This window comes from Orcinus orca, chromosome 2 (genome assembly GCF_937001465.1).
Source record: "Orcinus orca chromosome 2, mOrcOrc1.1, whole genome shotgun sequence".
NCBI classification, from domain to species: Eukaryota; Metazoa; Chordata; class Mammalia; order Artiodactyla; family Delphinidae; genus Orcinus; species Orcinus orca.
In genome coordinates this window covers 102363418-102386586 of record NC_064560.1, presented here as the reverse complement: position 1 = coordinate 102386586, position 23169 = coordinate 102363418, and the positions used below count along the sequence as shown (strand labels likewise).

General features: G+C 39.7%; 1 protein-coding gene and 1 long non-coding RNA gene across 2 annotated transcripts in view; both read right to left on the bottom strand.

Moving 5' to 3' along the window:
* NEDD4 (NEDD4 E3 ubiquitin protein ligase) overlaps window positions 1-12315 on the bottom strand; it is a 193319-nt gene extending 181004 nt beyond the window's left edge. Inside the window, exon 1 of the mRNA XM_049705989.1 lies at window positions 11819-12315. The gene's annotated coding sequence lies outside the window, so the exon portion shown is untranslated. The remainder of the gene's footprint in view (window positions 1-11818) is intronic.
* Window positions 12316-18104: 5789 nt separating this feature from the next.
* The window catches only part of LOC117203152 (uncharacterized), a 31041-nt gene continuing 25976 nt past the window's right edge, over window positions 18105-23169 (bottom strand). Inside the window, exon 3 of the long non-coding RNA XR_004485790.2 lies at window positions 18105-19186. This is a non-coding gene — a long non-coding RNA (uncharacterized LOC117203152). The remainder of the gene's footprint in view (window positions 19187-23169) is intronic.

The following is a 23169-nucleotide window of genomic DNA, read 5'->3' as shown; positions in this document are numbered from 1 at the left end:
CTGTGAAATCTAAACAACCAAATTAACGTCAATAGGGAAAGAGGTTAAATAAATTGTGGTATATTGACACTATATTCCCAAAAATATAAATGTATAAATTAGATGGGTATGCAACACCATAGATTAAAAGACATAGTAGGAAAAAAAAAAAAACAAGTTGAGGAAAAATGTATACTATTTACTATCTAAGTAGAACTGTATGCATCATACTTATAACAGTGGTAACTTCTGGCACAGGGGGAGGGTATTGGGATTTGGGGATTTGGTCAAAAGGAACTTTAGCCTTATTGAAAATGTATTCAATATTACGTTTGTTTAAGAATAATTTTAAATCTCTTTTTGTATTATAATTAGTTAAAACATGATTAAATGAGAGAATGAATGGAAAATATCATTAACTATACAGTGCTACATTAATATAAGGTTTAATACAAATATAAATTTATATTTAATATAAAAATATTAGATAAGATTTGGTGTAAGGAGGAAAAGATAAGGCACTTAACCAAAATTACTCCTGATTCTTATTCAATGATAATATTGCAAGGAAATAATTTTCCAGAGGACTTTTTAGAATAGTTTAAAATTTCTATTCAATGAGAAACCAAATTCTGGCTCATGATGGCTCCAGGACACTGTCACTGTAAGTAAGAAATGAGCACTTAAATGAAAACTAATGTTATAACATTTGCTTTTGGCTGCCCAATGGATCTCCCTTTGGAAAACTTCCATTACTCCCACTTTATATAATTCTGAAAGAATGTCCATCATAAGCCAGCACACCCCTTACCACAGGGATGAGAATGTGGTCCAAGCTAGGCCACTCTAACTCTCTTCTGGGAATTTAAGTTTTAAGTGTGGAATCTAATAAAGGACTCAATAAGAAAAAAGACAGACAACCCAATAAAATACTTAAACAAGCACTTCACAAAGGAGGGTATCTAATTATTCAATGAGCATATGAAAAGAAGGTGTTCAACATCTAAAGTCATCAAGGAAATGTACACAATGAGATAACACTACTTACTCTCCAGAAAGGATAAAACATTTTAAATGACACTACCAAGTGTTGATAAGAATGTGGAGCAAGTGGAACTCTTATCATCTGCAGGTGGGAATATAAACGGGCACAGCCTCTTTGGAAAGCTATTTGGCTATATCTACTACATCTGAATATACGCTTACTTTACCACCCAGCGGTTACACACTTACAGAGTGAAAACATATGTGAACCAAAAGACATGTGGAAGAACATTCATTTGTAGCTTTGTTTACAATATTACCAAATTGGAAACGACCCACATGTCCATCAAGAACATAGTATTTGTAGAGTGAAATACTATATAGCAATCAGAACAAGCAATTGGTATATGCAACAGTAAGGATATATTTCACAGGCATTACCTTGAGCAAAAGAAGTCAGACATTAAAGCATACTGTATGATTCCATTTAAATAAAGTTCAAAAATAGGCAAAACACATTTATGTGACAGAGAAGTCAGAACAGTGGATACCTTTGAGGGGTAATGACTGGGAGAGGGCATGAGGGAGATTTCTAGGGCAAGGATAATGGCCTATATCTTGGTATACATACTAGTTATGAGACAGGAAGGAAGGGGGCAGAGCACAGCCGTTAAAAGAATGACACAGCCGTTGAGAAAATCAGGATATGACAAAAACTGGTTAGAACCAACTAGGCCCAAGATGTTGGAAGATGTGATTCCCAATAGCCCTTGAATCTCATTATACGCTCATTGAAATACATTAGCTAAATGACACACCCATCAATGGCGCCCTGACAGTTCTGAGGCCCACCATAAAAGGCCAAAAAGTGGGCCATGGCCCAGTTCCTGGAAATCCCCACCCCTTCCCCAAAATAGTTTGAATATTCCTCCTACATGTTAGCATATGAGGTTACCTAGCCCATAAAAACTAACCACCCCATACCCCGGGGACTGCTCGCACTTTCTGAGCCGGTCCACATTCTGCCTATGGAATGTGTATCCCTCCCAATAAACCTGCTTTCACCGTGAAACCTCTTACTATGGCTCGCTCTTGAATTCTTTCCTGCGCGAAGCCAAGGACTCTCACTTGGTGGCCCGTCCCAGGGGCTCACTCGCATCCTGGGATGTGATATTTCCTTCTCCCATATCAGTTACATGAGTGTGTTCACTTGGTAAAAATTTATTGAGCTATACACTTAAGATCTGTGTACTTAATATATGTTATACTTTAATTTAAAAGGTTTCCAAAATAAAATTTCTAGCAGAGACACACAGAGATGGAAGGCAGGTGGAACCAAGTTTTCCCAAAGCTGGGACCTCTATAAGACTGACCGTGAGTTCCCACCTCTGAGGTCCCCAGAGCTCCAGAGCTATTCTAGTTTCTCTCTTGTCCAGGAACTGGTTGTTAAATTATTGTTTTGATTCTCTGGATCCTTACAATGAATTCCTTTCCATTTTTTCCCTAACATAGTAAGAGTTGGTTTCTTACTGAGACCCAACTTGAGTTGCCAGGAAAAATGTTGGTATTATTCTTGAGGTAAATAGTTACTTTATTTTTTTAAAAAGACAAATGCCTTATAGGTAAAGTGGAAAAAAATTTTCTTATAAATGATAGAAGCCTAGTTGAGTACATTGGAATGCTTGGCTATAAGCAAGAACGTTATATAAGTGACGTCTGTAATGGAAGGGAATGCCATATAACTTAACAGCAATAAAATCCAGATCTAACATCAGAATTAAAAGAATAATAGCCACATGGGTAAGATCAGTTAGACCTGGTGTCTCCTGCCAATTATTACTCTTGAGCACACTGACCTAAACATGATTAACTGATCCTTAATATTCCCTAGTGCAACCAAGAAGGCTGGAAAGTTTAAAATGGCTAACTTACAAGGACAATTCTCTTCTAAAGAGGGTGGATCCTGTTATAAGAAAGCCCCTTCTGTTTTGTTGAATACTTTGATAGATCTGGATACACAAAACAAGGCTAGAGCTAAATTTGAGACTGAAGATTTGAATTGCTCTGCATTTTAGAGACAGAAGAAATTGGAGTTCCTGGTATACTCATTGAGGGTAGAGGAGTTCAGGAAAGAAAGGAAGAGGATAACATGAACTTGGGGAGAAATGGGTACAAAAGAAACATACCTTGGGCTACACACCCCTACACACCCAAAAAATTATTTGCGTTTTAACAATGCAAGCCCCATATCTATCTCCCCAAAATATTCAATCAAGGTTACTCAACACATAAATGTTTCTTGTGTGTGTGTATTTCAAACACAAGAGTTATGCTTCAGATAAAAGTTAGTATAATATTTAGCAGACAGAATACTGCTCAACATATCCTAGAGAATGAGATGACCCATAAAGAGAACCATTGCCAACAGTGGGCATATGAACATGAGTACATCTAGAATTCAAAGAAATCTAGAGGAATGCTTTGTATTTCCACAGAACTTGGAATAGTGGGATCAAGATACTCTCTGCATAGTCTCATGGGAAGGAAACTCCAACTAACACATGGCTTACACAAGACTTCACTAAAGCTAAGAAGTAACAAAAGGGAAATAAACTCATCATGTAAGACCAAACTAGATTGCCTGGTTATGATTTGCTTACCAGCTCTCAGTCCTCTGTCCAGTTGAGGGGACTTATTGTTTAGGGGATTATACCTGGACATCTATTGGTCAGTTAAGAGGCTTGCTACTCTAAATAACAGAAAAACAAATCCAAGACTAAACAATGATGCTGGCTCACATAACCAGAAGTCTAGACAGTACAGGCTTCAGGTACAATGTGATCAAGGCTCTGGTCCTATTTTTCTTGCAGTTCTGTCAGCTCCATTCTCCTTCATGTGTAGGTTTTGTTCTCAGGCTGATATCCCTCAAGGTCACAAAATGGCTGCCAGCAGGAAATGGGCAATATTCCATACGGAAGAGTGAGACTGACTTTCCATCACTACTGCTCAAATAAAAGGAAGTACTTTCCTAAAAGCTTTAAGTAACTCATATTTAATTAGCCAACATCGGGGCACATTCCCATTTGTAAACCATTTGCTGGCCAGGGGCAGGATTACCATGAGTAGCTTACCTTAACCAGTCCTCCCTTGGTGAGCCAAGGACGGAGTTAGCTTTCCCTGAGTCAGAAAGGCTATATCTGATAAGGACCAGTACCCAAACAAAACTGGAGATTAATGAGAAAGGAGGCTTGGCAACTGGGTTATGGGTAATCATCTAGAATATCCACTATATCTATTTTCTACCTCCCTCAGACCCTTGCACTATTTTTCCCCTTGCTCTTTGTAATCCATCCTCACTGGCCTTCTTTCAGATCTTCAACATGCTTTGTTCCTTTTCCCTCTAAGGTCTTTGCTCAAGCTATTCCTTTAGCCTGGAATGCTCTTCTTCCACTCCCTTTCCTAGTGAAATACTCATCGGTGTGCTTTCCACTGAAAAGTCACCCCTTTAGTAGAGCCTTCCCTCAGCCCCATACTAACTCACGTGCTGCTTCTTCCCACTCAAGCAAAAAGAGAAGACAGTTGATTCTCATTATTCCTGGTAGGTATGTTCTATAAAGTTGCCACAAATACCGAATTAGTGAATACTGAACCACTGTTGCTAGGGGATACAGGCTTAGGTTCCAGGGAACCTGGTCACAACACTGTCAGTAACCAACCAATACATAACATTGTTTTATGGGTGTTTCTGTTTAAAGACACCTGATTTAATATATAGTTGACTCATTAACATAGAACTCACAGCCAGTAGTACTATAACTCACACCTGAACTAAGCTGATGTAACACACGTGTTTTCTCTGTAAGGCACCTCACGCTTTCCTGCGCTCAGGGACATTAGAGAACACTTCAGCACTCCCCTCGTGGGACATTTTAAGCAGCAAGGTTACCAATAATAAGTGCAAAAATTAGATAAATGCGAAAAGGACATGTTTACAGTCTGAGAGCTGAAATAAGAAGGCAGAGTGTGGCCTTGTTTGACCTCAGCTGGGAACGTGCACATCAGGCAATTCAAAAATTTCACCATTCTGCACACGTGCATGTCTACAAATGATGGAATGACCACAAAAGTCCACAGGTATTGATGTTGGGGTTACACATAAATTTTAGCCAGTAGGCAAATTTGCAAATACAGAATCTATGAATAATGAGGATCAACTGTATATTGCTTCATATACCTGGGGAGTCCTAGAAGGTGAATCTGATGCCAGGTGTGACTGGATCTCAGAGTTCCAGGGCTCTTTCTGCCTCCATCTTCTGCCTTTTCTCGGCTTCCTTCTTGAGAACCTCTCTCCACCCGTTAGCACAACAGCTGCTGGTAGCCCCAAGTCTATGTAACTCTTAGTTTACCCACAAACCCAGAGGAAAAAGAAACCCTTTGTCTCTCAAGCTCTCTGTACGGATCTATGGGAAGACTGGTCCTTCTTGCACACTGCTCTACCCTCTCTGGCGGGAGGGAGCATGTCAGCCCCACATGACCCACGTAGATAAGACTCCTCACTGGGAAGGGGGCCCTGGGATCAGAAGAAAGAGAACAAGCACAGTGGAAAAAATTTAAAATGTCAATTATAGTTCACATACTTTTAGAATTCTTTAAAATGAAAAATGAACTTTTTCTTTTTGGCCATGCTGCATGGCTTATGGGATCTTAGTTCCCTGAATAGGGGTTGAATCCAGGCCCATGGCAGTGAAAGCATGGAGTCCTCACCACCGCCAGGGAATTCCCTGAACATATTTTTTTTTAAATAATAACTATTTTAATATATTTATAATTAAAGAAGATGTGGTATATACACACAATGGAATATTACTCTGCCATAAAAAAGAATGAATGAACGCCATTTTCAGCAACCAGGATGGACCGAGAGATTATCATATGAAGTGAAGTAAGTCAGACAAAGACAAATATCATATGATATCACTTATATGTGGAATCTAAAAAAATGATATAAATTAACTTATTTACAAAACAGAAATAGACTCACAGACATAGAAAACAAACTTCTGGCTACCAAAGGGGATAGCAGGGGGTGGGGAGGTAAATTAGGAGTTTGGGACTAACAGATACACATATATATATATGTGTATATATACATATATATACATATATTTTATACACATGTATAAAATAGGTAAACAAGGACCTACTGTATAGCACAGGGAACTCTACTAAATACCTTGTAATAATCTATAATGGAAAGGAATCTGAAAAAATATATATATTTATAACTGAGTCACTTTGCCATACACCTGAAACTAATGCATTGTAAATTAACTATACTTCAATTAAAAAATGTTTTTAAAGTATAATAAAAAATCATAGTAGATATATTTCCTTGGCACACCACTGGACCAGTGTGCACATGCTTCACATGAGACGGCACTGTTCTAAACACTCCCATTACTAACCCCTGATGTAGGTCTTACTATCATTCCATTTAACATATGAGGAAACTGAGGCACATCAAGATAATTTTTGAAAAGGAGCAGTGATGGTGGACATCAGTCTTCTTACTGACTTTAGAAAATATTATTTCTAATATTTCACCGTGAAATGTGGTGTTTGAGGAACTTTTTTTTTTCTGTACATTTTTTATAGCTATGTTTTATAAAGGTAAACAAGTTTCCTGTTCTGAGTTTTCCTAATGAGGATTTTTTTTAATGTACCTAAATTACCATTGTAAAATGTAATAATTGGACTAAAATATTTTTTTAAATACCCTTGAGATGTTTCCTCACCATTTGCTTATTTCCTATCAACCAAATCATAGACTGTTCAGATTGCTGTTGACCCCAGAACATTAATTGGATTCAATTTGCAGACAAGAAAATTTTTTCCTGCATTTGTAAGAGAATCATATTGTTTTTCTCTTTTGATCTACTAAGTTAGTAGATCATTTATAAGTTTCCCTTGCATTTCTAAGACAAATTCTACTTGATCTAGAGTAACTTGTATAGTCATCCCTAACCACTCTCTTTCATAACCCATATCCAGTCTATTAAATCTATTAGTAGACTCAACTGGCCCCTTCTTCAAATTATACCCTGAATTTGACCACTTCTTACTACCTCTGCCATCCAAAATAAAGACATCATTATCTGTTGCCGAGATTGAATCATCGATCCACTCCTGGTCCCTTTGCCTCCACACTTGCCTCTTTATAGATGATTCTCAAATTGCAGTTGTAATGATCCTTTAAAAATGTAAGACTTCCCATTTCCTCAGAGTGAACACTATAATCCTTTTAATGGCCCACATCTCCTGTTGCTCTCCCCTGTTCTTGTTCACTCTGAATCACCCCACTGGCCTTCTTGCTCTTCCTTGAGTACACCAGGTACACTGCTATCTCAGGGCCTTTGCATTTGCTGATTCAACTGCCTCTGCCTGGGTAATTCTTTCCACAAATGAGTACAAATATATATATTAGTCTACATGTATACTAATAGATGGCTACATATATACATGTCTACATATAGATTACACATATAGGCCTACCTATATATTATACACCTGTCTACATATATCCAACAACTCTTAGGTCCATGCCCAAATGTCACCTTCTGAGTGAGATGTTTCGGATAACACTATGGACAGCTGCAATCATGCTCCTGTATTACTTTACCCCCTCCCCACAGCAGCTTTATATTTCTCCACATTTTTCTCCATCTGATATACTGCATACTTGCTTATTTATTGTGTTTCTCCTCCATTAGAATGTCAGCTTCATGACAGTAGAGGTGTTTGCCTGTTTTGTTCCCTGTTACACCTGCAGTGCATGAGTCACTCAGTAAATATTAAATAGATGAGTGGACCATTATTTTATTCATCGTTTGCCTCAAGATCTGCTTCTGTCTCCCCTCATTGTTGGATTCAGTTTAGTAACATTTTATTTAGGATTTGAGGAGCTATGTTTCTTACTGTGACTGGCTTACAATTTATTGGATTGATTGTACTTTCTTTGTTCCTCTTTCTCCCTTCAACTTTTTAGGAAGTTATATCTCCTATTTTCATTCTTTCAGTAGTTACCCTCAAAATGTTAACATGTAGTATAGACTTAGAAGAGGAAATTAACAGTATCTCTACTCTCCCCCAGTATGATACAGAGACCCTGGTCAGACCACATGTTCTGGGTGCTAGTAATTTAGGCTACACTTTGTAGACTGTCAATGTAATTCATGTCCATAGTATGTCCGAAAAAAATTATGAAGCTGACACAATCCTTGGGGTCTCCTCTCCTTTCTGCATTTTTGCACAATTTCTCCACCTGGGCAGAGGAGTTTTATCTGAACTTGTACATTCTGGTTTTAATGCCGTTATACTCTTTCCTATTAATACCTATTGTCTATCAATACCTACAGTCATGAAAGAATCTTATTAACTAGGTCACAATAACCAATGAGATTTACAGTGTTATGTCACCTTAAAGTAATTACATTTCAGCATAAAATAAATGAAAATATCAATACGTCACTAGTGGGGAAATTTAAATAGAATAGTTAAATTAAACCTGGTCAAGGGCTCCCTTGTTATTCCTTAAAAAATGTAATATGTATTGCTAACTTCTTTTACTCATGGTCTTTGTCCCATCAATAAGAATTAACAAAAGCTGATTTGATTGTCTCAAATTATTTTTCCTCCATCACTACTTCTTACCCCTCACTGACGTCATCAGTAATATTCTCTCTAACCTTTGCCAGCATTCAAAATATTCTTTATTACATCCGCATCTGTACTAAAATATGAAACCAATATATCTTGTCTTCTTAGTTTATTAATGTTGATACGAATTACATTCAACCTGTAAATATTTTTTAAAATACTAAACAGCTTAGCAGCATCAGAATCTTGATTTTTGTGGAATACAACTGAATATCTAATGTCATGATTTTTTTTTTCCCCCCACACCGTGTGGCATCTTAGTTCCCTGACCAGGGGACCAGAGATCAAACCCATGCCCCCTGCAGTGGGAGCACAGGGTCTTAACCACTGGACTGCCAGGGAAGTCCATAATGTCATGATTTTTAAAGCATTACTTACTTAAATATTTTATTTTATTTTATTTTTTAAATATGCCCTGCTCTTGTAACACAATGCCGGAAAGACTGTCCTTCTCTTGCGACAGTGCCAGAAAGACTGCCCCATTTACTTTTATCAGTGCCTATTTCCCCATATCACCTTCAAAACAGAGTTTTAGTATTATATTTGGTTTTGCTACATTATTAAGTATAAAGAAATAAAGTACAATCACTTTGGAAGACAGTTGGCTGTTAATAAATTATTTTAATTTGCATTATTTACTTACTAAAAATGTGAATATTTTCTTGGTTTACTCTTTACGTTTCTCTTTGTAACAAGCTGTTAGTTGCTATCCTTAAAAATGAGTTACTACCTGAAGAATGTTTTGACTAGAATCTGGCATATAGTAAGTTCTGAATAAATGTTACTTGTTCTCATTATTATTATTGTTAAAATATTATCTTTGTTTTTGGTACTATGATCATCCCTGGACCTAATGAGGCTAGATTTAGCCCATGGATTTATACCAAATTCCTTCTTTCTCTATTTATTTTTAATAGGCTTTATATTTTAGAGCAGTTTTAGGTTCACAGCAAAATTGAACAGAAGGTAGAGATTCTCATAGATTCCCTGCCCTGAGGCATGCATTATCAACATTCCCCACGAGAGTGATGCATTTGTTACAACTGACAAAGGTACACTGATGCATCATTATCAGGCCAAGTTCATAGTTAATATTAGGGTTCACTCTTGGTGTTGTACATTCAGTGAGTTTGGACAAATGTATAGTGATGTATAGCCACCATTATAGTATCACACAGAGTGGTTTTAATGCCCTAAAAATCCTCTATGCCTTGCCTATTCATCCCTCCCTCCCCTTAGCAACCACTGATCTTTTTACTGTTTCCGTAGTTCTGTCTTTTCCAGGATTCCAAAACTTGGACTCACACAGTGTGTAGTCTTTTCACATTGGTTTTATTCACTTAGTAACACTCATTTAAGTTTCCTCCATGACTTTTCTTGACTTGATAACTCATTTCTTTTCAGCACCAAATAATATTCCACTGTCTCTATGTACCTTAGTTTATTTATCCATTCATTTACTGAAGGACATCTTGGTTGCTTCCAAGTTTTGCCAATTGTGAATGAAGCTGCCATAAACATCCTTATGCAGGTTTTTCATTTTCAACTCCTTTGGGTAGATATCAAGGAGCACAACTGCTGGATCTAATGGTAAGAGTATGTTTAGTTTTGTAAGAAATAGCCAACTGTCTCGCAAAGTGATTGTACTATAGTACTTTGCATTCCCACCAACAATAAATGAGAGTTCCTATTGCTACTCATCCTCTTTGGCATTAGCTGTGTCCGTGTTCTGGATTTTGGCCATTCTAACATGTGTAGAATGTATATGCATATGTAGTGGTCTCTCATTTTAATTTGCCTTTCCCTGATGATATAAGATATGGAGTATCTTTTCATATGCTTATATGCTATCTATATATCTTCTTTGGTGAGGTGTCTGTTAAGGTCTTTGGTCCATTTTTTAGTTGCGTTATTTGTTTTTATGTTGTTGAGTTTTAAGAGTTCTTTAATGTTTGGATAACAGTTTTTTATCAGGTATGTCTTTTGTAAATGTTTTCTTAGTTAGGGAAATCCCCCCCGCCTCATCAATGTTTCAGATGCCATCTCTTCTCACCTTCTCTAGAATACTGTTTTAACAAATCTCACCTTTCTCTCCTGCATTATTCGACTTCCCTCTCTACTGGATTTTTCCCTAGCAGCATACAAAATGCCTTTTATATCTCCTATTTTTAAAAAAACACAACAGGGACTTCCCTTGCTGGCACAGTAGTTAAGAATCTGCCTGCCAGTGCAGGGGACATGGGTTCAAGCCCTGGTCTGGGAAGATCCCACATGCCGTGGAGCAACTAAGCCCATGTGCCGCAACTACTGAGCCCGCATGCCACAGCTACTGAAGCCTGCGTGCCTAGAGCCCATGCTCTGCAACAAGAGAAGCCATGGCAATGAGAAGCCTGCGCGCCACAGTGAAGAGTAGCCCCCGCTCACTGCAACTAGAGAAAGCCGGTACACAGCAATGAAGACCCAAAGCAGCCAAAAATAAATAAATAAATAAAATTAAAAATAATAATAATAAAAAAACATGACAAGAAAACGCTCTTGATCACAATTTCGAATCCTGAATTCTCACTTTCCCTTTACAGTAAACTAAAAAGGAATTGTCTAAACTTGTCTCATCTCATCTTTCTTCCAATCTCTTTTTAAAGTTATGAATTTATTTCACATGGTATATACACTATGGAACAAAAATTAAAATAATCAAAATTCTATTAAAAATTTCAAAATATGTAGGAAATAGTGAAATAAGATTGACAAAATATTAATAATTGTTGAAGCTGCATAATGAGTCCCTGTAGGTTTATTATACTAGTCTTTATATATATATATTTGAAATTTTGCCATAATAAAATGTTAAAGAAGTTTGTGTTGAAGTCTTTCTCCTGCTCTTTCCCTATCCACCTCATCTGCCCTGTCCTCTACAGGTAATCACTTTTATTAGTTTCTTATGTATCCTTTCAGAGCAGATACAAGTAAAAATGAACATATATTCTCTACCTTCTTTTCTTACACACAAGGTCGTACACCTCATACACACTTCTGTGATTTGCTTTTATCGTGTTAACAGTAGGTGTTGTACGCTACCTTGTGTGTGAGGCACAAGCCTGTAGAGCAAAACTTTTCTTTGCTTTTCATATTGAGTTACCTTTCAGTCCAGGGTCTCCCTCAGATGGACATCTAGGACTTTCCTTCTTCCCTTGGGGCTCCTTCTCCTGCACACAGGGTCCTGATATTTTTCTCCTTGCTGGCACTGTCCTTGAGGGCTGGAGTCGGATCCTTGAGGGCTGGAGTCGGATCCCTGAAGTCCTGCGTGTTCCCCGGAGCAGCGGTGTCTGCTCAAGGCCTTCGCATCTTGGGAGGCGGTTTCACTCCTTCAGGTCCTGGGGAGTGAAGCATCTATGACAGTGGTTCCCAACCTTTTTGGCAGCAGGGACCTGTTTCATGGAAGACAGTTTTTCCATGGACGGGGCTTTGAGGGGGGAGTATGGTTCAGGCAGTAATGTAGCTATGGGGAGGGATGGGGAGCCGCAGGCAGAGGAAGCTTCGCCTGCTCGTCCACTGCTCACCTCTTGCTGTGCGGCCCGGTTCCTAACAGGCCGTGGACAGATACTGGTCCACAGCCCCGGGGGTTGGGGACTCCTGATCTATGAGACAAAGCTTTCCTTTGCAGATGGTGACTACTTCTTGTGGCCAATTTTTAGTGCAAAGTCTTACCAAGGATTTCTTTCCATTTGGGTGTGTGAGTGTGAAATGGGAATGGGGATATAAAGAAGAAAAAAAGGAAGAAAGTCAAATCCAGCCACTCATGTAAAACTTTTAATTGTTTGGTTCTATTTTTACATTATCTGTATCATTAACCTTTATTTCTGTTTATAAAAATTTTTTAAATATGTATTTGTTTTCTATTTAAAAAGATACTGCTTTTCCACTAAAAATAGTTCCTGGAATTCTTACTATTTATTTTTCTGTAAACAGTTTCCTATTTTCTATAGAGGTTTCCATCGATATTTTAATTGTACTGCATTAAATCTATGACTAAATTAGGAAAGATATTGTGTTCCTCAATATATTAATTATTTACACCCCAGAATGTAACATATTGCTTGTTCTATTCAAACCTACCTTTATTGTAATGCTTTTTTATTAGATCTAGTTGGGACTTTGCTAGGCTAATTTTATAAATGCTTTGCTAATTTTATAAATGTCTTAGCACCTTAGCATGGCTAACATACACTGGATTGTTCAAAAACAACTTTGATAACAAATTAAGGAAAAAAAATCAGAATAATATACTGATGGAAAGTTATAAAACGTCAAAAAAGTCTGAATAATGAGGCTAATTAGCTTTACTGAATCCAAAATTCCCATGTCCTAAGGTAACACCATTCTGTCAAGACAGTGATTGGCACATGGCAATCCTTCCCTCAGTCAGGTGCCAGCGCCCTGCACAACTAGTTCCATTTGGGCAGACACCGACTCATTTCTAAGCTAAACTGTTTTGTAGTTCAAACCTCCCTAGGTTAGGGTTGCCAGATAAAACACAGGACAGTTAAATTTGCAATTCAGAAAAACAAGTAATACTTTATTCTAGTATAAGTATTCCTTTTTTTAAACATCTTTATTAGAGTATAATTGCTTTACAATGGTGTGTTAGTTTCTGCTTTATAACAAAGTGAATCAGTTATACATATAAATATATCCCTATATCTCTTCCCTCTTGCATCTCCCTCCCTCCCACCCTCCCTATCCCAACCCTCTAGGTGGTCACAAAGCCCTGAGCTGATCTCCCTCTGCTATGCAGCTGTTTCCCACTAGCTATTTATTTTACATTTGGTAGTGCACATATGTCCATGCCACTCTCTCACTTTGTCCCAAATTACCCTTCCCCCTCCCATATCCTCAAGTCCTTTCTCTAGCAGGTCTGCACCTTCATTCCCATCTTGCCCCTAGGTTCTTCTGACCATTTTTTTTTTCTAGATTCCATATATATGTGTTAGCATACGGTATTTGTTTTTCTCATTCTGACTTACTTCACTCTGTATGACAGTGTCTAGGCCCATCCACCTCACTACAAATAACTCAGTTTCATTCCTTTTTACAGCTGAGTAATATTTCATTGTGTATATGTGTCACATCTTCTTTACCCATTCATCTGTTGATGGACACATAGGCTGCTTCCATGTCCTGGCTATTGTAAATAGAGCTGCAATGAACATTTTGGTATATGACTCTTTTTGAATTATGGTTTTCTCAGGGTATATGCCCAGTAGTGGGATTGCTGGGTCGTATGGTAGTTCTATTTTTAGTTTTTTAAGGAACCTCCATACTGTTCTCCATAGTGGCTGTATCAATTTACATTCCCACCAACAGTGCAAGAGGGTTCCCTTTTCTCCACACTCTCTCCAGCATTTATTGTTTGTAGATTTTTTTGATGATGGTCATTCTGACTGGTGTGAGATGATATCTCATTGTAGTTTTGATTTGCATTTCTCTAATGATTAATGTTGTTGAGCATCCTTTCATGTGTTTGTTGGCACTCTATATATCTTCTTTGGAGAAATGTCTATTTAGCTCTTCTGCCCATTTTTGGATTGGGTTGTTTGTTTTTTTGATATTGAGCTGCATGAGTTGCTTGTATGTTTTGGAGATTAATCCTTTGTCAGCTGCTTCATTTGCAAATATTCGCTCTCATTCTGAAGGTTGTCTTTTCGTCTTGTTTATGGTTTCCTTTGCTGAGAAAAAGCTTTTAAGTTTCATTAGGTCCCATTTGTTTTTATTTCCATTTCTCTAGGAGGTGGGTCAAAAAGAATCTTGCTGTGATTTATGTCATAGAGTGTTCTGCCTATGTTTTCCTCTAAGAGTTTGATGGTGTCTGGCCTTACATTTAGGTCTTTAATCCATTTTGAGTTTATTGTTGTGTATAGTGTTAGGGAGTGTTCTAATTTCATTCTTTTACATGTAGCTGTCCAGTTTTCCCAGCACCACTTATTGAAGAGGCTGTCTTTTCTCCACTGTATATTCTTGCCTCCTTTATCAAAGATAAGGTGACCATATGTCTGTGGATTTATCTGTGGGCTTTCTTTCCTGTTCCACTGATCTATATTTCTGTTTTTGTGCCACTACCATACTGTCCTGATTACTGTAGCTTTGTAGTATAGTCTGAAGTCAGGGAGCCTGATTCCTCCAGCTCTGTTTTTCTTTCTCAGGATTGCTTTGGCTATTCGGGGTCTTTTGTGTTTCCATTCAAATTGTGAAATTTTTTGTTCTACTTCTGTGAAAACTGCCAGTGGTAGTTTGATAGGGATTGCATTGAATCTGTAGATTGCTTTGGTTAGTAGAGTCATTTTCACAATGTTGATTCTTCCACTTCAAGAACATGGTATATCTCTCCATCTATTTGTATCATTTTAAATTTCTTTTATCAGTGTCTTATACTTTTCTGCATACAGGACTTTTGTCTCCTTAGGTAGGTTTATTCCTATGTATTTTATTCTTTTTCTTGCAATGGTAAATGACAGTGTTTTCTTAATTTCACTTTCAGATTTTTCATCATTAGTGTATAGGAATGCAAGAGATTTCTGTGCATTAATCTTTTATCCGACTACTTTACCAAATTCATTGATTAGCTCTAGTAGTTTTCTGGTAGCATCTTTAGGATTCTCTATGTATAGTATCATGTCATCTGCAAACAGTGACAGCTTTACTTCTTCTTTTCCAATTTGGATTCCTTTTATTTCTTTTTCTTCTCTGATTGCTGTGGCTAAAACTTCCATAACTATGTTCAATAATAGTGGTGAGAGTGGGCAACCTTGTCTTGTTCCTGATCTTAGTGGAAATGGTTTCAGTTTTTCACCATTGAGGATGATGTTGGCTGTGGGTTTGTTATAGATGGCCTTTATTATGTGGAGGAAAGTTCCCTCTATGCCTACTTTCTGCAGGGTTTTTATCATAAATGGGTGTTGAATTTTGTCAAAAGCTTTCTCTGCATCTATTGAGATGATCATATGGTTTTTCTCCTTCAGTTTGTTAATATGGTGTATCACGTTGATTTGTGTAAATTGAAGAATCCTTGCATTCCTGGGATAAACACCACTTGATCATGGTGTATGATCCTTTTAATGTGCTGTTGGATTCTGTCTGCCAGTATTTTGTTGAGGATTTTTGCATCTATGTTCATATTGGCCTGTAGTTTTCTTTCTTTGTGACATCTTTGTCTGGTTTTGGTATCAGAGTGATGGTGGCCTCGTAGAATGAGTTTGGGAGTGTTCCTCCCTCTGCTATATTTTGGAAGAGTTTGAGAAGGATAGGTGTTAGCTCTTTTCTAAATGTTTGATAGAATTCGCCTGGGAAGCCATCTGGTCCTGGGCTTTTGTTTGTTGGAAGATTTTAAATCACAGTTTCAATTTCAGTGCTTGTGATTGGTGTGTTCATATTTTCTATTTCTTCCTGGTTCAGTCTCGGAAGGTTGTGCATTTCTAAGGATTTTTCCATTTCTTCCAGGTTGTCCGTTTTATTGGCATACAGTTGCTTGTAGTAATCTCTCATGATCCTTTGTATGTCTGCAGTGTCAGTTGTTACTTCTCCTTTTTCATTTCTAATTCTATTGATTTGAGTCTTCTCCCTTTTTTTCTTGATAAGTCTGGCTAATGGTTTATCAATTTTGTTTACCTTCTCAAAGAACCAGCTTTTAGTTTTATTGATCTTTGCTATTGTTTCCTTCATTTCTTTTTCATTTATGTCTGATCTGATCTTTTTGATTTCTTTCCTTCTGCTAACATTGGGGTTTTTTTGTTCTTCTTTCTCTAATTGCTTTAGGTGTAAGGTTAGGTTGTTTATTTCAGATGTTCCTTGTTTCTTAAGGTAGGATTGTATTGCTATAAACTTCCCTCTTAGAACTGCTTTTGCTGCATCCCATAGGTTTTGGGTCATTGTGTTTTTGATAATTTTATTAATATGTGTCTTGGCATGTTTCTCCTTGGATTTATCCTGTATGGGACTCGCTGTGCTTCCTGGACTTGATTAACTATATCCTTTCCCATATTAGGGAAGTTTTCAACTATAATCTCTTCAAATATTTTCTCAGTCCCTTTCTTTTTCTCTTCTTCTTCTGGGACCCCTATAATTCGAATGTTGGTGCATTTAATGTTGTCTCAGAGATCTCTGAGACTGTCCTCAATTCTTTTCATTCTTTTTTCTTTATTCTGCTCTGCAGTAGTTATTTCCACTATTTTATCTTCCAGGTCACTTATCCGTTCTTCTGCCTCAGTTATTCTACTGTTGATTCCTTATAGAGAATTTTTAACTTCATTTTTTGTGTTGTTCATCTCTGTTTGTTTGCTCTTTAGTTCTTCTAGGTCGTTGTTAAAAGTTTCTTGTATTTTCTCCATTCTATTTCCAAGATTTTGGATCATCTTTACTATCATTATTCTGAATTGTTTTTCAGGTAGACTGCCTATTTCCTCTTCATTTGTTAGGTCTGGTGGGTGTTTGCCTCGCTACTTCATCTGCTGTGTGTTTCTCTGTCTTCTCATTTTGCTTAACTTACTGTGTTTGGGGTCTCCTTTTCACAGGATGCAGGTTCATAGTTTCCATTGTTTTTGGTGTCTGTCTCCAGTGGCTAAGGTGGGTTCAGTGGGCTGTGTAGGCTTCCTGGTGGAGGGACTAGTGCCTGTGTTCTGGTGGATGAGGCTGGATCTTGTCTTTCTGGTGGGTAGGTCCACATCTGGTGGTGTGTTTTGGGGTGTCTGTGGCCTTGTTATGGTTTTAAGCAGCCTCTGTGCTAATGGGTGGGGTTGTGTTCCTGTCTTGATAGTTGTCTGGCATAGGGTGTCCTGCACTGTAGCTTGATGGTTGTTGAGTGGAGCTGGGTTTTGGTGTTGAGATGGAGAGCTCTGGGAGATTTTCACTGTTTGATATTACGTGGAGCTGGGAGGTCTCTTGTGGCCCAGTGTCCTGAACTTGGCTCTCCCACCTCAGTGGCACAGCCCTGATGCCTGGCTGGAGAACCAAGAGCCTGTCCTCCACATGGCTCAGAATTAAAGGGAGAAAAAAAAAGAAAGAAAGAAAGAAAGAAGAAGATAAAATAAAATAAAATAAAGTTATTAAAATAAAAATAATTGTTAAGAAAAAATTTTTTAAGTAAAAAACAAAACAAACAAACAAAAAACGGACAGACACAACCCTAGGACAAATGGTAAAAGCAAAGCTATACAGACAAAATCACACACAGAAGCATACACATACACACTCACAAAAAGAGGAAAAGGGGGAAAAATCATAAATCTTGCTCCCAAAGTCTACCTCCTCAATTTGGGATGATTCGTTGTCTATTCAGTCAGGTATTCCACAGATGCAGGGTACATCAAGTTGATTGTGGAGCTTTAATCTAATGCTCCTGAGGCTGCTGAGAGAAATTTCCCTTTCTCTTCTTTGTTTGCACAGCTCCTGGGGTTCAGCTTTGGATTTGGCCCCGCCTCTGCGAGTAGGTCACCTGAGGGCATCTGTTCTTCACTCAGACAGGATGGGGTTAAAGGAGCAGCTGATTCGGGGACTCTGGCTCACTCACGCCGGGGGCAGGGAGGGGTACGGATGTGGGGCGAGCCTGTGGCGGCAGAGGCCAGCGTGACGTTGCACTAGCCTGAGGCGCGCCGTGTGCTCTCCCGGGGAAGTTGTCCCTGGATCCCGGGACCTTGGCAGTGGCGGGCTGCACAGGTTCCTCAGAAGGGGGTGTGGAGAGTGACCTGTGCTCACACACAGGCTTCTTTGTGGTGGCAGCAGCAGCCTTAGCGTGTCATGCCCATCTCTGGGGTCCGCGCTGATAGCTGTGGCTCGTGCCTGTCTCTGGAGCTCCTTTAAGTGCCGCTCTTAATCCCCTCTCCTCGCGCACCAGGAAACAGAGACAAGAAAAAGTCTCTTGTCTCTTCGGCAGCTCCAGACTTTTTTCCCGGACTCCCTCCCGGCTAGCCGTGGTGCACTAACCCACTTCAGGCTGTGTTCATGCCGCCAACCCCAGCCCTCTCCCTGCACTCCGACCAAAGCCCGAGCCTCAGCTCCCAGCCCCGCCTGCCCCGGCGGGGGAGCAGACAAGCGTCTCGGACTGGTGAGTGCCCGTCGGCCCCACTTTGCCCCCCGCACTCCTGTTGCTGTGCTCTCCTCCGCGGCTTCGAAGCTTTCCCCCTCCGCCACTCGCATTCTCCATCCGCAAAGGGGCTTCCTAGTGTGTGGAAACTTTTCCTCCTTCACAGCTCCTTCCCACTGCTGCAGGTCCCGTCCCTATTCTTTTGTCTCTGTTTTTTCTTGTTTTCTTTAGCCCTACCGAGGTATGTGGGGAGTTTCTTGCGTTTTGGGAGGTCTGAGTTCGTCTGCCAGCGTTCAGTAGGTGTTCTTTAGGAGTTGTTCCACGTGTAGATGTATTTCTGATGTATTTGTGGAGAGGAAGGTGATCTCCGTGTCTTACCCTTCCGCCATCTTGAAGCTCCTCAGTATTCCTAAGTATTCCACGTTCATTGTTTATCTGAAATACAAATTTTAACTGGAGATCTATTTCTATACCTATACTTATCTATCTATAAATATGTGTATGTGTGTGTGTATGTGTGTGTGTGTATTTCTAATATTTTCCTAAATCTGGCAATCTTACGCCCTACCCAAGATATTATTACCAACTAGTTTTATTTTCTGGTCTGAGTGATAAACCTAGTTCACAATTAATGTGCTGGCTAATGGAGATAAAGTTTTTGAAACCAATCAAGTAATAAAAGTACATCTTTTAAAGCATTCAATGGTTTGCAGTCCACACTTTCCAGGATATAAAAGAGCAGGCCGGAAGGCTCAAGCCTCCATGTTCAAATCAATGATACACTTTTATTGAACTGATTGCTCCAATTCAGCTATCCTAAGAAGCCTGATCTTGGGGCTTCCCTGGTGGCGCAGTGGTTGGGGGTCCGCCTGCCGATGCAGGGGACACGGGTTCGTGCCCTGGTCCGGGAAGATCCCACCTGCCGCGGAGCAGCTGGGCCCGTGAGCCATGGCCGCTGAGTCTGTGTGTCCGGGGCCTGTGCTCCGCGACGGGAGAAACCTGATCCTTAGTATACCTGCCTAAGAATTCATTCCTTCCCTAGCTTCTCCTGGTTCTCTCAGAATCTTCCATACCAGAGCCTTCCTGCTTCATATGAGCTCTCCATTACTGGCTCAAGCTCACTCACGGAAGTGTGCTTTCTGTGTGCCCACCCCGCACATCCTCTGGCTCCTAAATGCAGGCTGCTGCCTGTCCGTGACTTTCTGCCATTCCTCCCCCTGCACAGCCCTCTGGCACTCCTTCCAGCCACAGTCCCATTCTTCTATCACCCCAAGTGATCTTTAAGAACTCCACTCCCCACTGCAGATTGACTGGGAGAAGGGTGTGAGAAGCCCCTGATGGTGGGCACTCACAGCTGGCCTTGGTGTTCTCCGGTCAAACATAATTTCACAGAACAAACATCAGACAAGGCCCCTGAGACCAGGATGGATCAAGACAGAAACAAGTCCACTCTGTAATCATGTCTGAACACAGACAAAAACACTGTTCAGACCACAAAAATGACCACCCAAATATGCCCTAGCCTGGCCAGCAGGAGTGACTGCTGCTTCTTTACCAATTATGGCTTTAGCTTTACTCTAGTCCTCCCTCCTTCTAGATAAGGTTCATTAAGATCCCCAGTCACAGAATTGCCCCTGCTTCCCGACAGCCTCCAGTCCAAAGCAAGCTCTTGCCTCCTTAAGCTCGCCTTAAAATGAACTAACTAGAGCCCAGATCCTATAGTAAGTCTTTTCAAACCCCCATGGTTACTGAGACGCATGCCATGGGATGCTGTCTCCCCCTTTCTAGGAGCAATAAACCCAAAGGCTAAACTGCAGGGCTGTTCCGGGTGCTCTTTGACTGGAGGACATTGACAACTCCCAGCAACATCAATAGTCTTCAAGGTCACTCCCAGGATGGAGCAAAAGTGGCAGGCATTTTGTCAAGCCCCAAGCTGCAGTGTGTTCCCTAGAGGTACTCTTATCTCTGGATCCTGCCTAGCCAGTCGAAGCTTACAGCAGGGCTCTAGGGGAGGGTTACAGGGTCTGCCCACCTGTCAGAGGTCAACTTTCCAGCCCTCTCACTCAGAACCACCTGGCTATTGGGGGTTAGCCCCACTTGGCTATTGGGGGGTAACCCCACTCTGCTGGTTTCACTGTGATTGGGTGGGACCAATAAATCTAGAAGAAGTAAGCCCTATGGGCCGTTACCATCTAACTGAAGAACTATGGTTTATAGCTCTGTCCTCACACCCTAGAACAACAATCTTTTCCTTGCAGAAGTACCCACTTCTCTGTCAGTGATCAAAGAGCAAGAAGAATGTTAGGCTTAGCATATACTCAACTCAAAGTTGGTACAGGATTACCTATACTATTATTAAAGTTCAAGAGAAAAGAATCCCTGTCTAGCATATGAAGCTGAAACAAGCAGCTTTAAATACCCACCAAAGTCTAGAAATTTCACAACACAGATATTACAAAGAATCTTTTAAAAAAAAGTCAGGTTATCTGCCAGGCTTCCTTGGGAAGCAACTCTGACCATCCAAGGATCTAGGAGGTGAACCCCCCTCTCTGGCCTCAAATATACAACCACCAAAAATTATCCTTCCAAACATAGCAGTGTTGGTTGAATTCCACTTTGTAGAATTACTGTGGGCTGCTGTTTTGTACCTCCCCCATAGGAGAATGTGAGTCCTGTCTCTGTTAGGGTATGTGCTTTCTTGACTTATCCTTAGGACACCAACATTTGTCTGTCTGTCTGGATTCAGCTTCCAGCACATTTGTTGCTGGCAGCAGGGTCAGCAGCAGGGTCTACTTGCTTGATCTAGAGATCAAGAGAAGTCAGTCTAGAGAAGTCAGTCTCCCATCTGACGGCCCCTGGGACCCAGTGCCCTTGCCACTGTACCCACCAATTCCCTTCTTGGCAGGACTTACCAATAGTCACCTATAGAGTGGTACTAACCTTTTCCTCTGTTCTCTTCCCTCAACTTTGTTGTCATGCTCATTCCTACTCAGTTTAGACTTTCTTCCCATTTGCTGCTTCTCTTCCTTAACTCACTAGTGTTTAATCTAAGTTCTCTAGTTTTAGTAGCATTCAGGTCACTGCTTTTTGGACAGGGAACAAATCATACCATAGGATTACTCAAAATTAAGCTAGAAGATCTCTAAGGTCCCTTTCAACACTACAATTACATGATCTTTGGAACACTGTTCTCTCTGACTTCTACCTGCTAAATAAATAATTCAACTAGAACTTTCACTTTAGTGGGTACTTTATTAACTCTGTTTAGAGTTAATTTTGGAGACAGAAGACCAGCTCATAAACAAGTTTCTCAACCTTAGAAATAGAGAAATTTAAATTAAGCAACAAAACAGTATTGTTTTCAATCAGTCGAACTGACAAAGATTAAAAATAACAGTAATTCCCAGGATAGGCAAAATTAATGGGATAGTACTTTGGTACATCTTTCTGGAAAAGAACCTGGTAACATATACTAACATTTTAAATATACCATAGTCTACATTTAGGAATTTAAGAGTTCTTTTTATATATATATATATATATATATATATATATTTTTTTTGGCGGTACGCGGGCCTCTCACTGTTGTGGCCTCTCCCGTTGTGGAGCACAGGCTCCGGACGCGCAGGCCCAGCGGCCATGGCTCATGGGCCCAGCCGCCTCGCGGCATGTGGGATCCTCCCGGACCGGGGCACAAACCCGCGTCCCCTGCATCGGCAGGCAGACTCTCAACCACTGCGCCACCAGGGAAGCCCTAGAGTTCTTTATATATCTTTGATTGACATTTTGCTGATAGTGAAGTCGTGCATATTTTCATGTATGTGTTGGCCATTTGTGTCTCTCTTTTTGGAAAAGTGTCTTTAAATACTTTGCCATTTAAAAATGGAATTGTTTGGTTTTTTGCTATTGAGTTGTATGAGTTCCTTACATATTTTGGATATTAACTCCTTTTCAGATAGATGGTTTGCAAATATTTTCTCTCATTCCATAGGTTGCTTTTAATGCTGATTATTTCTTTTGTTGTGCAGAAGCTTTTTAGTTTGATGTACTTCCACTTTATTTTTGCTTTCATTGCTTGTGCTTCTGGTGTCATGTCCAAAAGTCTTTCCCAAAGCCAATGTCAAGGAGATTTTCCCCCTATGTTTTCTTCTATGAGTTTTATAGTTTTGGGTCTTACATAAATGTTTAATTCATTTTGAGTTACTTTTTTAAAAATAGTATAAGATAGGCGTCCAGTTTCATTCTTCTTCACGTGGTTAAACAGTTTTCCCAACACTATTTATGGAGAAGACTCTCCTTTCCCCATTAAGTCTTCTTGGCTCCCTTGTCAAATATTAGTGACAATGCAGAGGAAAAATGAAAAACTGGTCCTGGGATAGTTTCTGAATGTGAGGAGGAAATTCGACCCTAAACCCAAC